The sequence below is a fragment of the Lampetra planeri genome, chromosome 53, assembly GCF_965212315.1.
Source record: "Lampetra planeri chromosome 53, kcLamPlan1.2.h2, whole genome shotgun sequence".
NCBI lineage: Eukaryota > Metazoa > Chordata > Hyperoartia > Petromyzontiformes > Petromyzontidae > Lampetra > Lampetra planeri.
The window spans coordinates 4,966,919-4,978,207 of record NC_136159.1 but is presented as its reverse complement, the minus strand read 5'-3'; positions in this window follow the sequence as shown (position 1 = coordinate 4,978,207).

Sequence of the window (11,289 nt, the reverse complement as noted above, 5' to 3'; positions counted from 1 at the left end):
CGGTTGAAGAATGCTCATAGAACTTTCACGTCCGACTCGGCGTGGGGAAGGAGGCCTTCATCCAGCAGTGGATTTAAAAATGGATGAGACACGTGAGATGGCCGGCTGGCTCAGGGAGGGGTCAGAGACACTGAAACGGCAAACCTGAGTTCGAATCCAGGTTTCAGCCACCTGTGATGTCTGCAGTGCAGTCTCCTTCTTCTTTTGTACGGCTGCTGATGTAGACGTAGAGCAGCAACGATACTTTCACATTCTTGGTTCTTTCGGTAAAGTCACGTAGAAGGGAAACAAAAAAAACCAAAAAATATAAAACAATAATTGATTGTTTATTATTTTAATATTTTTATTATTTTATTGTTTCCCTTCTACATGACAATAATTTATTGTATATAAAACAACAATTTATAGTTTTATATTTATATTTTTTATTATTTTATTGTTTCCCTTCTACGCGATTTTACCGAAAGAACCAAGAATATGAATCCCTGCAGTCGCGAAAGCTTTAAATCAAAAGATAATTTCACATTCAGGGTGGTCAAGCCAGCAGAAAGCAGCGTGAGGATCTGCGGAGTGTATCGCTGTGATGTCTCCCTTCGTATTTGTGGATCGGGCATTGAGTCGTTCTACGTTGTACGGTTTTTCTGTTCTGGATGACCGCAGTCACACACTGGAGAGTTGTTAATCGTCCATTTGGTCATCAGGAATCCGCATCTACTCGCCATGGTTTGTGCAGTGGACGCGGTTTATGATGGACTATGAACTTCGTGGAAGATCAAACCCCATGGATCTTCTGAGTTGAGTCTTTCACAACGAGGTATTTGTTTGCGAGTTCAGCGAAGTTGACGGTCAATGTGGAATGTAGAAAGGGTAGGAAGATCCAGGACGGGTTTAAATATCGCTCATCGCTGATGATGGTCGTGCGAGGAATGAAACACAGGTCACCGGGGGTTCAAAGAGCCACCGCTCCCTCCGGTCTCTTTAGTATTTGGATAAAAATTTTTGCCTGTGATCAAATCACCCTAAGTGTGCCCAATTTCGTCAAATCCCATCGGAATCTGGGGCTGTGAAGAGTGGCCAAATGATAGCGTGTTTACTGCGGGTTTTTCTGGGTTCTCCAGTTTCCTACCACTATCAAAACACCCATTTGAGTAGAATTGGCCAAAAAACATCCCAATGCAGGATCTTGCTGAATAACTAAGAAAACAAGTTTTGAGACTAAGTGAGACTTTTCCTGGGTATATAATTGTCATTAATATTACTCTTTGTTTGTTTTGGTAAAGTCACGTAGGTAAAAAATAAAATTAAAATAAATTCAATCACGACGTTTCGGAGGCAACACAAGCTCCCGTCTTCAGGTGGCACCGTCACAGCAAAATTACTGTATCAAGTGGAGAGAACTCTAAGAGACACGAGACTATATACAGGTGCCATCTGAAGACGGAAGCTTGTGTTGCCTCCGAAACGTCGTGATTTAATTTATATTTATTTTCTTTTGTACCTACGTGACTTTACCGAAAAAACCAAAGAGTATGAACCCCTGCAGTCACGACAACTTCTAATCTAGAAGTCATTAATATTATTTAGTTGTGTATTCTATAAGACGGGCAGTTGGTTTGCGGTGGGGTAAAGTGTGTGTTGTTTTGTGTGGAGTGAGGAAATGTGGGCACGTCACACCTATTTTTCGTTCCCTGCATTTGGCTTCCAGTTAAATCGAAGTTCGAATTTGAAGTTCGGCAAATCTGGGCCACTTTGACTGCACCCAAGGACAAATCCGCAAACAACGAGCGACGGAGCCTTCAGTAGTCGGGCCCCTCGTTTGTGTGATTGTCTCGAACCCCGGTCCGTTAGGAGCGGCTCCGTCTAGTCAGTCGATGTTTTTAAGGCTCTCCTGAAAACACGTTGACGATAGGTCATCGATAATTATCCGGCTGCCAGCATTATCCGGCGGTCCATCATCACAGCTGCTGGGAGTTTGATTCAGCCTCTGAATAACCACCTCCCAATCCTAGATTTGAAGCTTTCGTGACTGCAATGATTCATATTCTTGGATTTTTTCGGTAAAGTCACGTAGGTAAAAAAACTTAAATTAATAAAAGTTAAATAAAAATAACATAAAAATCACGACATTTCGGAGGCAACACAAGCTCATTTACTTGATACAGCGAGCGTGCTGTGACGGTTCCACCTGAAGACGGAGGCTTGTGTTGCCTCCGAAACGTCGTGATTTTTATTTTATTTATATTTTACTTTTATTAATTTTAATTTTAATTTTTTACCTACGTGACTTTACCGAAAAAACCCAAGAATACACCTCCCAATCCTACATCACCCTATCGTCACCCCATGCAGAGTCTTCGAGATTGAAGTGGTAAGTACAGTGCAGTAAATAGTCACCTTTTTACAGTAGGATATGTATATCGCTGTCTCTAAGTTTGCTTATTTATGCCAACTTCATATAGTAAACACATTTAAAACATAAACAAAAAACTCGCCCACCTCTTTGCAAGACGTTTGCCCAATGTGGCGAGAGAAGGAGTCTAAATATCTCCTTTGAAGGACCATCTCTAATAAGGAGCACTACCAAGGGAGGCCATTCCCACCGATTGCCCGGCGAAGTTCTGCGTCTTGACCTGCAGCCGTAAAAGATACTCAACGCCTAACCGAGTGCTCGTGAACGAGTTGCACTTCGTGAAAGGGAACTCACTCGCATCACGGGGCACAAATGACAAAGAACAAAGAGCCTTTAAGGGACCGTTGGGGCAAGTGCTGTTAGCGAGTAGCACCTATAAAGGCCGGCTGAGTCGACCTAGGGGAGGCCCAGGACCGGTTCAGATCATCGTCACTGGGTGTTGGTGGCCGTGTGAGTGGGAATCGAACTCGGGTCCGTTGGGTTGCGTAACGGAGCGTCGCGCTAACCGCTCACACCACCGCTCCCCCGCACGGGCACAGAGGTAACACAGGCAAAGATCCCCCGTGTAGCCTTAGCAGACTGTTGGGGCAAGTGCTGTTAGCGAGCACCTATGAAGGGTCGGCACGGCACACGAAGGGGTGGGTGGCCCCGAGTGGCGATGTTTCCACACCGCACCAGGGACTCGTTTGAGGCTGAGTCGACCTAGGGGAAGCCCAGGACCGATTCAGATAATCGTCACTGGTGTTGGTCGTGAGCGGGAATCGAACTCGGGTGGCTGGGGCTTCGTGAGCGCAGCGCTCGAATCGTTGCACCGCCGCTCCCCACTGCATTAGGCACACACCACACACACACCACACAACCACGCACACACCACACAGCCACGCACACCACACAACCACGCACACACCACACACACACCACACACACACACACACCACACACACACCACACAGCCACGCACACACCACACAGCCACATACACACCACACACACGCACACACCACACAGCCAGGCACACACCGCACACACACCACGCACACACCACACAGCCACGCACGCTGAGCCGAGAGCGAGCCATGGCAACCAATGAACGATGCGACCATAACGCCCTATTGTGTAATGTCTTTTAGCTTTCCTCATCCCGACATTACCCCCACCCCACACACAGATGTGGCAGGGTTCGTCTTCCTGTTTGCCCTCCTCTATCCTTTATCTCCAATCATTCCTGCCCCGGGCCATCATCTCAACTCCACAATCCTCCACCCCCCCCCGTGTCTCCCTACTCCCGCTGGCACATCCTCCATTCGCGTGAAGTGCTGCCCACTCACTCCAGCCCCGGGGTTATCAGCCCCTGGGTTATCATCTCCAGGTCCACGTTCACCGCAGGCCTTCATACCCCGGCTCACCACTCTAAAGCCCAGGGACCGGCAGTCAAACTCACAAGAAGAGCCATTTTTTCTTCTTCTATGAATTCAATATTTCAAGAGCCGCCAATGCATGCGAATAACGCCGCGAAGCGGTCCTTGAAGAGCCACGTGGGCGATCCGGAGCCGCAGGCTGACGAGCCCTGCTCTAGGCCAGGGGTGGGGTGACCTTTTTTCTACCAAGGGCCATTTGGATATTTATAACATCATTGGCGGGCCATACAAAATTATCAACTTAAAATTTATCCTGTTATATTTGGTCAAACATTTAATTAACTTGCCCCTAATGCGATGGCTGGAACTGCTTCTCTTTGGTGAGGCGTGTGATGTCAGCTGGTATTGATGATGTTGCTGCTACTCGCAACTGCTTTTCCAGGTTTGCTCCTAGATTTATTAAATTTCGAGTCCCGCCTGGGGTTGCCTTGGCAGGGCCACACCAAATGATTTCTCAGGCCTCATACGGCCCACGGGCCGGACGTTCCCCACCCCTGCTCTAAGCCCTTGTGACCCGTCTACGATCATCACGTCTCTGCAGCTTTGTGGCCACTTATTTAGCTTTGCACAGCAAGTGCCCTTGTCCGTCCCGTGTATCTGTCCCGAGGAAAACTCACGCTTTATTAAAAAATGCAAAAATACCGTTTTTGCTACCAAACTGACCTCGCAGCTTGATAATAGCAGTGGCCTGGATCTATGGTGTTTGGACGCGGTTGGAAATGAAATTCCTTTAAAAAAACGCGTTTTTGAGGGTCATGATTACATTTAAGAATCTTTTTGTTTTTTTACATTCTGGAGATTGATGGCAACTCAAGTGGCTGCCGTGCCAACATTGGGCCAATTGGTTGGGACATTGAGAGCTCGTGGTGAGCAGCTACAAAATGGGACCTTTTCACCACTGGAAGGTGTTTTTGAGGGCCCCATTTTGTAGCTGCTTCTACTGTTCGTCTTTTGGCGTTCTCTGGTCTGACACTGGTGAGACGGCCACAAAGAAGGCCGTCTCTGGTGGAGGTCAATCAGTTTCAAAGACAATGCCAGCATATTACACTGGTCAACACACTTTTTCTGGCATAAGGTATTCCAAGGGTTGTAATGTAATTTTGGGGTGCTAATTCCAAATCTGGCATCAGTTTTTGTCTATCACATCAGGTTTTAGAGATATCAAATGTTGCATTTTCAATAAAAACTGCAGAAAAATATTAAATAAATGTGGATATCTACATAAAATGATATTGTAAACACACTATCCTAAAAATTACAGCACCATATTTTAACACTAAAGCAGTCACTGACTCGCAACAACTTGCAATCATAAAAATGAGATGTGATAGAGCAAATCTGAGATCAGATTTGGACTCAGCACCCTGAAATTAGTCTAGAACAGCTGCAAAAGTCCAGGCCAGAAAAACGTTTTTTTTTTGTTGACCAGTGTTATCGGAGCGTGTTGGTGAATGCAGTCACTTGACTCCTTGAAAAGGGTTTCTATTTGGTGTTTGAACATCTTAACACTTCTTGTTTTATTGCCAGAAATGGATAAAAACCAATTGTTATGTTTTCATACATTGATAGTGGCAGAGAGGTCCACTTTTTTAAAAAAGTGATTAACCTGAAGTACAGCGAGTCAATGTCATCCAGGTTTCCAATCGCTTATGCAGAGAGCTATTGACAAGATACCCCTACGACTTGCAGGTGACCGAGCGGTGATTAAACTGGGTTCTCAAGCGTATCTAATGGTGTCAAGTTAATAGTCTAAAAATATTTGTCATTGAATTTGGATAAAATGTTTGAAAAAAATAATTGTAAACACACAACTCGTAGCAGAGTGTGTGGGAAAGTGCCCGCACTTACCGTGAAAGGATAAAAAAAAATAGTAACTTGACGGATTTTTGTTTTTATTCCCGATAACTTCCGGCATTGATCTCATGGCACGATGCCGACAGCAGAAGCGGAATAGTGCGTGAGAAGAATAAGAAGGTGGAAAAAACCCCCATTTAAAATCAATACGAATCCATTGAACCTCTACCAATTACGACGATTCATCTCAATTAATTGCATACATGCAAACATAAGCACCGTGCTATGGGAGGGAGAAATAAATAAGCAATACCGTTAAACGACCGTCAATTGAAGTGAACCATTAAAAATAAAATTCTGTTTAGCGTGCAGCCATGGCAGTAGTAAGCTATCCCACAGGCAACGTGTTCCCGTTTAATAGCGCATTGTTATTCCGCGACACGTACTTACCAATGATAACGAACCTCGTTCGGAACAGTAATGGAAGCAATGTTTACTTGAGAGCAGCAAAGACAATACATAACAGCCGCGACACGCACGCGCAACGCAACGTATGGCACCACCGCACACACAGACCGCCGGTTTATATCCGCGCCTCCGATCGGCGCGGTTGGCTACATACGGCTGCGAAATAAGTTCGACGCACAGTGCAGCACCTAACCTCTCGCAGTCGACGGCGCACAATTCGGCAAACGATGCACGCCACTGAGCGGCGTGGTGAACAACACGCGGCAGTGATTCTTTTTTAAAATCCTTAATATTAAGTTAACTTGCTTGCTTGCTTGCGCGCATGCGACCGTGCAAATCTTTCGGTCGTTTTTTAACCCACTTCCCGTGATCCAATCGAGCTGACATTTTGCACACAGACTCGTTGTGCGTGACAATTTATTTTCGTGAAATTTTTTTTACAAAATGTTACACTGTTTAGGGAAATTTTTTAAAATATTTAATTACCAATTGCTTAATGCTGGCAGACAATCATCTGACCCATAGGTGGCAGCCATCTCAAGCCAGAGGACGAGAAGACTCTAGCCGCCACGCATATAAAGGATTTAGAGTGAAAAACTTAGTTTTTACGGGTTAATTTTTTTTAAATCCTTTATATTAAGTTCACTTGCTTGCTTGCTTGCGTGCTTGCGACCGTGCAAATCTTTCGGTCGTTTTTTAACCCACTTCCCGTGATCCAATCGAGCTGACATTTTGCACACAGACTCGTTGTGCGTGACAATTTATTTTCGTGAAATTTGTTTTCCAAAATTTTACACTTTTTAGGAATTTTTTAAAAAATATTTAATTACCAATTGCTTAATGGTTGCAGGCAATCATCTGACCCATAGGTGGCAGCCATCTCAAGCCAGAGGACTCTAGCCGCCACGCATATAAAGGATTTATAGTGAAACACTTTGTTTTTACGGGTTAATTTTTTTTCCACCTCCTTTCGCGTTTCCTCCGCGCGGTCAATTTTCTACGAGAACCGGTCAAACTAAACGAACGAAAACGCGTTCACAACGGACGACGATCTCGAAAAGGTGGCGTGTAATTACAAAACAAACAAACAAACAACCCAGGGCCCACTCCGACGTATCGGGGACTTGCGGGTTGTCGGAGGGAGCAGTGGGCCACAGTGGTTTGGCAACACCGCGCTTTGAAAGCCGCGTGTGACCTTGCGTCTCGATTCCTCGCTGCAAGGCGCTCAGCGGTCCCGGGGACTCCCACTCCCTGATCTCGTCAAGGAGTATGACAAAGATAAACAAATACTCCCCGTATAGGATGTAACAGACTGTAGGGGCAAGTGCTGTTAGCGAACACCTATGATGGCCGAAAAGGTACACGAGGGGGTGGGTGGCCAGCACCACGCCGGACCGCCTTTGTCTCCCCAGTGCCGATGTTTACACACCGCACCGGGTACTCATTTGAGGCCGAGTCGACCTAGGGGAGGCCCAGGACCGGTTCAGATAATCGTCACTGGGTGTTGGCCGTGAGCGGGAATCGAACTCGGGTCGCCAGGTTCATAGCGCAGCGTGCTAACCGCTACACCAAGAAGCATGAACCACCATCGTCACATGCACTGCGGTCATCCTCGCAGCAACATCAGCGTTCTTTTTGGGCTATCCGTCGAACAAAAACCGTCACAGTCATCGAGCGCCACTTTCAGACGCGCTTCTGCGGCCGTCTGGAACGCTCTTCCCCTTCCGGTATTAGGAAACCACTGAAGCTGTGTACTTTTAAATCGTCCAGATTGAAAACTTATTTTTTTTAAACTGCTTTTGTGTTTAGTTTGTCGTCGTTTCACCGCACCTCCGATTGGCACGGTTGGCTACGTACGGTGCGAGAGAAGTTCAACATTCATACCAAAGCGGGTGGTTCGGCACGATGTCTAACGTTTGACTCCATTTGCCCCCGGGAGAGCTCCAGCTCCTATTTAATTTCGTGAAATGAAGAAAACTCGCAAACACTCGTAACGAAACGTTTGACAACGTGGCGAACAACACTCCGCGCACATACAACCCAGAGACTGCATCATTCATTCTAGATTTGAAGCTTTCGTGACTGCAATGATTCATATTCTCAGGTTTTTTCGGTAAAGTCACGTAGGTAAAAACATTAAAATTAATGAAAGTAAAATAAAACAAAACAAAATAAAAAAGACTGCATCATGCCGAGCCGTATGGAAAAAATCGCGAAAACCCCCCAAAGCAGTTAGCAAAAAAAACTCTTGGATTTTTTTTCTGCGTTTCTTTGCAACAAGTTAAGTAAATCTTATCTTGGAATTGTTTTTCTCCAGAGGCTAGCGCGCAAATGCACCAAATGTGAGAGGTGGAGTGGAGCGAGCGCGATCATTGACCCTTGGCAAGAAGCTAGGACTTGAATCCCTCCCCCTGGGCCCTTCAATCCCCCCATTCGGGCCCTCGAATCCCTCACCCCATGCCCCAGAATCCATCCGTGGCTCGCACGGTAAAAACCAGCATTTCAGATCGTGTAACCGAACACACACACAATTACTCAAGAGGCTGCTCACAGAAAGACTGCGCTACTTCGGATCACTTATCAACAACCACATGGTTCAAAATATATATTATGTCATGTTAAATAACCCACGGTAAAATACCACCCACGGACTGCTCCTACTTACAAAGGGGGGTTCTATGTACAAAGAGTCAACAGTCCACGGGCAACGACACGATGAACACACAACTGCAATGCGCCGCGCGCGGCTCTCCCCGTTTGCCTTGGCACATGGATGCCCATACTCTTAGGTTTTTTTTCGGTAAAGTCACGTAGGTAAAAAAAATAAAATACAAATTAATAAAAGTAATAATAGAAATAAAGTAAAATAATAAATCACGACGTTTCGTAGCCCCCCCCCCTAACCAGAGGGATGATGGGCTGAGTCAACCGCCCCCCCCCCCCTCCGAAACGTCGTGATTTATTATTTTATTTTATTTCTATTATTACTTTTATTCATTTTCATTTTATTTTTTACCTACGTGACTTTACCGAAAAAAACCTAAGAGTGTGAATCCTTGCAGTCACGAAAGCTTCAAATCTAGAACATGGATGCTCGCCCGAGCGAGTCTGGGTGTGACAATGTTATAGTATTGACCTTCACTGGGTGCTCGCTAACAGCACTTGTCTTGGTATCGACCAAAGGAAATGAGCAGCGATTCTGTTCTCGTCTGCTGGTTCACAGCCCCGAGGTCCTGCCGTGTAGATTTCACATCCTCCATTGGGCAACCACTTTTGACTTCCGCACAAAGTGGTAATCATTTTATCGACCCCCCCCCCAACCAGAGGGATGATGGGCTGAGTCAACCCCCCCCCCCCCCACTAAACCAGACACCGACTGAGCGCCCGCTAACTCTCAACTGCCCAGCCACCGCCACCTTGCCGGATGAGTTTGTATTTAACAAGTTCGATTTTTTCTCTCTCTCTCTCGTTTTCCTCCCTCCCCCCGCTCCCACCGGCATGACACGAACGGCAGTCAAACACCAAACACTCCTCGGGAGTTTCCACGATTTTGTGTCGCGACACGCGCGAAAATTTGCCGTTCACTCCCGGTCACCCCTGCCCCCCCCCCCTGGCCGTCGTGTTTTATTTCGTTGTGATTCTGCGCTGGAATTCGCAACAACAACAACAACAACAAAATTCATAGGAAACTAACGTTGTTTTCAAAGACGCTTCTCGCCTACATTTCATTTGTTACTTTTGCCCGCGTTTAAGTGTCCCCCCCCGCCCCGTGCGATATGTTTCGTTGCCACCACGTGACCACCAATGCCCGGAGCAGCGCTTGCCTCCTTTGCTTCGTCGTGGCCAGCGAACCTAGGAGCGTTGTGGTCGCTACCGCCTGGGGTGGCAACATTCGATCGGTGTCCCTCCACCGGACAAGTGTCCACCGTGGACGGACATTTTTAGCATACACACACACACACACACCGCGTCGGTTTTATAGTCACGCTTCGCATTTATTAATATTTTAAGTTAGACCTTGACTCAAAGCTTTCGTGACTGCAGGGATACATATTCTATGGGTCTTTCGGAAAAGCCACGTAGATAGAAAAATAATAAAACGCCGTGATATTTTTTTTTCTCACTACGTGGCTTTAATGAAAGACCCGTTAGAATATTTTCCGTTAGAAGTTTCACATCGCAAGCGAGACTGTTTTCCCAACAAAACGATATTCTCTGTCATGCGTACTAAGGTACACGTAAAAAAAAAATGTTGATCCTAAAAAAAACTACTGCAATGACCTTGCTAACATACATAATTGTGATCTAGAGGTGACATATGCCAAGAAAATAATTGATATCAATTGCCACCCTGGTTGGTACCCGACAATCTGTTTCAGAGCCAAGATCACACAGTGCCAACTAACGACACTTGCCCCAACAGCCTATGGCAGTAGTAGTAGGCTATACTGGGGACCTTTGCCTTTGTCCCTTTTCCTGTTTAATCACCTGCCCCCCTGGAGTAGTGATGGGATGTGCTTAACGCCTCACAGCATTATCTGCCCCCCCCCCCCACCACGGACTTCCGGTACAATTATCCCCTAGAAAATGCCACTAGTTGCCTGCTGCCACAGAAGAACCCCCCCCCCCCCCCCCACCGTTTAATCATCCTGCGGAAATGCCAACGAATGATCCTGCATGTAATTAAAACGAATTTTTTTGTCGTTCTAATGCACAAATAATAATAATAATAATCCAATGCCGCGCGTTGTCAGGACAACGCGCGCTGCCACTCGGTCCGCTGGCCAAGGCGGGTGGGGATCTCTCTAAGCGTGCGGGGAGATGCGGGCGCTCGTTTGCCAGCCTTCAGAATGATCCGCCTTTGAAGACGTTTGGAGGCGAACCTTCGAAAAGTAATTCAAAAGTAGGCAACGGGCGTGTTTCAGAACTGTCGGTGAGCATGCCGCGAAGGGCGTGCGTCGAAGTCGCTGGACAATGCACCGTGTACTGATCGAGACATCCCCTGGAAAGAAATCACAATAATAATGTTTGCATTTCGATTTAAAGCTTTCGTGACTGCAGGGATTCATCTTCTTGGTTCTTTCGGTAAAGTCACGTAGAATGGAAATAATAAAATAATACAAATAAAACATAATACAATATCGATTTAAAGCTTTCGTGACTGCAGGGATTCATCTTCTTGGTTCTTTCGGTAAAGTC